The sequence below is a fragment of the Penaeus vannamei genome, chromosome 5 (genome assembly GCF_042767895.1).
Source record: "Penaeus vannamei isolate JL-2024 chromosome 5, ASM4276789v1, whole genome shotgun sequence".
Classification (NCBI taxonomy): domain Eukaryota; kingdom Metazoa; phylum Arthropoda; class Malacostraca; order Decapoda; family Penaeidae; genus Penaeus; species Penaeus vannamei.
Window position 1 is genome coordinate 35469510 of NC_091553.1, and position 5000 is coordinate 35474509.

The following is a 5000-nucleotide window of genomic DNA, read 5'->3' on the forward strand; positions in this document are numbered from 1 at the left end:
ATAATCCCGTGTCATCGCTACAATCGATGAGCCTCTGTTTAGTTAGTAAAGTGCAGGCGTGGAACAGGAGAATATATATTGAAATCGCAAGGGGTGGTTCACAATTTTCAATATTTTCACAAGCGTTCAAACCGGGGAGTGGGGCGTGGGCGCTATTCAAAAAAAAAAAAAAAAAAAAAAAAAAAAAATGTCGATCGTTGGATCACCTTCGTGAATATCAACATTTTTTGTACGCTTTTGGATAGTACAGAAAAATGTGAATCACTCCTTTTTATTCGTATCTCGCAAAAATATCTTGATATTTATCTGTTAATATCTCTACTCAAGTGTATGCCTAGATCGATCGAGTGATAGATATATAAGCAAAAACATAGAGAGATAAGTAAATAGATAGATAAACGCAGATATGTAAACATAGATATACAGACAGATATATAGATAGATTAACTGTCAAGTAGATAACAAAATTAATGGTCAGGTAGAAAGATAAACAGATAAATGGATAAATAGATAGATAGGTAGGCAGACAGATACAGAGATAAATAGATGTATGTGCGTGCCTGAATGCATAAAAGCAGAATGAAAACATTCAGAAATATAAAACGAAAATCGCCTGCACAATGAGAACACAGAATTGCCAACATTCTACGTTTCGGACAAGGAATCCTTGAAGCAAAAATTTTACAAGCAAGAAACATCATTATAACGGGGATACAGGGTTTTGGATGGAAAGAAATAAAATACAGAACTAACCAAAAACGGAGTAAAGGAACGAAAGAGGAGAAGAAAGAGAAAGTCGGGAAGAGGAAGGCTGAGAAAAAAGACAAGCAGGAAGGAGCAAGGTTGAGAGAGAGAGAGAGAGAGAGAGAGAGAGAGAGAGAGAGAGAGAGAGAGAGAGAGAGAGAGAGAGAGAGAGAGAGAGAGAGAGAAAGAAAAAAAGAAAGAAAGAAAGAAAGAAAGAAAGAAAGAAAGAATATCAGAGACAGAATCCGAGACATCAAGCAGATGGAAAGTTTGGGAAACAAATGAAAACAAACAAAAGAACAAAACGGAAAGAAAGAAAGAGAAGAAAACAGATCGAGCCGAGAAGCGCCTCCTCCCAGACGCAAGACAATATCAGCTTCAGGGCATGACTAACACACAGTTTATTGCTCTGCTGATGTCCGTGTCTCGAGCTCTCACGGAGATAAACACCGTTAAACATGACGGGAGTTTTATTGCAGCTGGAGGTACATATTAGTTGTTTTCCTGCTGCCCTGCATTCCTTGCAAGAAAGGTTTATACTAGGGGTTTCTGTCCAAGGTTTATATTAAAAGTTGTTTAATGTTTGTGCTATTTGTTTTTATGAGTATTTTTTTTTGCAGTTGTAATAGGCAGAGGTATTGTTCTTCCCGCCTGTTCTTTTGTTAGTTTTGATCGTAAGCTTGTTGTTTTTGGCTGTTTGTTGTACTATTGATCTAGATAATTATAATGTTGGGATGACGGTGTTGATAATTAGTATTAAAATTGAGAAAAACAATGATAATACTGATTATGATGATCATGATAATACTGATACCACTATTCCTACTGTTAATGATAATGATGATAATAACAATAATAATGCTAGTGATGATGATAATCACAATAATAGTACTACTACTAATAATAATAATGATAATAATAACAATGATGATGATGATAGTAATAATGATATTAATGATAACAACAACAACAACAATAATAATAATAATAATAATAATATAATAATAATAATAATAATGATAATAATAATAATAACAACAATAATTACGACAATGATGATAATGACAATAATAATAGCAATGACAATGATAATGATAATAGAAATAATGATAATGACGGTGATGATGGTGATAATAGCGGTAAAGACGATGATTATAATAATGGTAATAGTAATAAAAAGTAACAATGATAACAACAATCACCATAATCACAAGAATGACAATAAAACTATATATAATTATGAAAAAATAATGATAGTAAAAATAAAAACGATATTTTTGTACTAGTTGCTCTAAATCACTAGTACTAATACTACTCTAAGCAGCTTTGTTACTCGTATATATACTTCAAAGAAAAAAAAAAAATTCTAACCATCTTCTATTTTCTCTCTCTGCTAAGGCACCAGTTGCCAGAGCAATCGTGATTCACTCCTGGTGTCCACAATAGACTGTATTCTGGCGCTTCGAGTCACTGTAGAGCGCTGACGCGAGTTCAGGTGTGGGCTGCGTGCAGCTTACATCGATCTCAAGAAGGCGTTCGATACGGTGCATCGGGAATCACTAGATCCTGAAATTGAGAATTCCAAGGATAATTGGACTAATAGCAAGCCTGTATACTTATACTAAAAGTGCTGTAAAGTGTGGTGTTGGCCTGTCAAGCTTCTTTCCTGTTAGTTTAGGAGTGAGGCAAGGCTGTGTCCTGGCGCCAACATTTTTCAACACTTGCATGGACCGGATACTAGGCAGAGCTACAGTCCAAAGACAATGTGGAGCAACTCTGGTCAATATCAAGGTTACTGACCTTAACTCCGTTGACGAGGATGCTATTCAAACTGAGTCCTTGGAAACCTTAGTAGTGGCTCTGGATACATTTAGAAATGAAGCAAAGCTCCGGGGTCTAGAGGTCTTTTAAACCAAGATCCAAAACTTTTGGGACTTGCAAGGAGAATCTGTTTTGTTGGTATGTACCTGTGGCGAGGACATTGAAATCACAGAGAACTTTACATACCTTGGTAGTGTAGTTTATAACTCTCGGTTGTCAGACATGGAAGTCAGTATATGGATTGGCCTGGCAGCAGGGGTCATGAACTCTCTCGACAAGAGTATTTGGAGATACTGTTACCTGTGCAGAAAGACCATTCTACATATTTTCTAGGTTCTGATAATGCCGCGCCTTGGAATCTCGTCTTGATGCCTTTTGTAATAGGTTCTTAAGCCAGATCATAGGATACATGCATAATCCAATCGCCAACTCAGGTTGTAAGACCACTTGGCTCATTTCCCACAGGAGGGTCCTGCCCACCAGGATGTCTTTGCGCGAGACAACCCTGGATGGAGGAGGCCCGTGGGATGAACTAGGAAGTAGTGGCCTGGACAGATCGTTCAAATCTCCCGTGAAAAGCTTGAGATGTATAAAGTCCCTGACTGGTGGCTTGCCATGAGGGACCCCCGTGGGTGGAAACAAAGGGTGGATGCGGGTATATACCCCTGTCGGTGTTAGCATCAAATGATGCATGATGTAGATAAAAATACATTCTTAGTTATTTTAATACCCATTCTATGGCACAAATCGTGCTGTGCATATATACAGACTAAACATAAAACGGATGTACATACTCAAATATAAATTATATAACCAACTTCTACATCCCAAACTTCAGATTTTATTGTCATAGATATTCCCACGGCCATCACGTACCCCGTAAAACATAAGGGCACAATCTCCATAAGGATTTCGCTCATAAGTTCAGGATTAAATTTACCTTATGTCCTCGTAGGGCACATGGACGGCGACGGGTGAGGGGAAATTCCCTTTTTATCGGCTCTTAACACTAATGGTAGTTTCGGTTTGTGATTTGCATTATGGCTTAGGAAATATAACCGTGGCAGCTGTTGGCTCTCTCGTGATTAAAGTTCTCCCGTTTTACATATGTTGAAGAATATACAAAGAAAATACGACATGGTTTAGTGTTTATATCTCAGTGAGTGGAGCTTGTACTAACAACACGGCAAAACACAGTGGGAAATAAGTGCACATATTTGGGAAAAAACGGACTCGTATACCGGCGCTGTTAACAGCTTGGGCTTCTCCATTCTCGGCTTTCGTCAGAAAACAATTCTTTTCTTTGATATGATTGTTTAGTTCAATAAATACCTCCGAGAGTGTTGTTTTCTATGATTTTTTGTTGACATCGTAAATGTATATAAGCACCCAACATGTGTGTGTGTGTGTGTGTGTGTGTGTGTGTGTGTGTGTGTGTGTGTGTGTGTGTGTACATACATACATGTATATAAACATATACATATGTATATATACATATATATGTGAATGTGTGTGACTACATATATGTGATCATATATTTTTTTCTGAAGTATCGCGATCACACACAAATCATAAAAAAAAAAAAAAAAAAAAAAAATACAAATGGCCAGCTTCTCCGACACTTCCGCCAACTCGAAGGGAAGAAATACCATCTGAAAATTGGAATACGAAATAAAGAAATATATTGCAATGGAAATGACTAAATGCCCCTCTGTGTAATTCATTCTGCGATGTAAACATTTGATTGTGACGTACAATAAACTTCTTTATGATCCTGTGAGGAGCTTGCACGAAAATGCCAGCTTTACGTTGGGTTGTTATGCTCACTTCCTCGTACAAATTATAAAGATTTAAGCCTAAGGACGTCGTTTTTGGAAGGTAATGGCTTAAAGACCGTCGAGGTGAATTGAATATTACAAAGTTTGTTGTGTGATTCCGTCTGGTTAGAATCTGCAGTTTAGTTTCAATTTTCCCTTTACAGAATTTCACCGCCAAAAGTTGAAAGCCAAGAAATGTATTTTAGATTTTGTTGGAAAATTTCCCAATTGTCTCCAACTTATTCTATCTCTCTCTCTCTCTCTCTCCCTCCCTCCCTCCCTCCTTCCCTCCCTCCCCCCCCCTCTCTCTCTCTCTCTCTCTCTCTCTCTCTCTCTCTCTCTCTCTCGCTCTCTGTGTGTGTGAGTGTCATATGTATGTATATATATATATATATATATATATATATATATATGTATATAATATATATATATATATATATATATATATATATATGTATATATATATATATATATATGTATATAATATATCTATCTATCTATCTATCTGTCTATCTATCTATCTATCTATCTATCTATCTATCTATCTATCTATCTATCTATCTATCTATCTATCTATCTATCTATCTATCTATATATATGTACATATACACATATGTA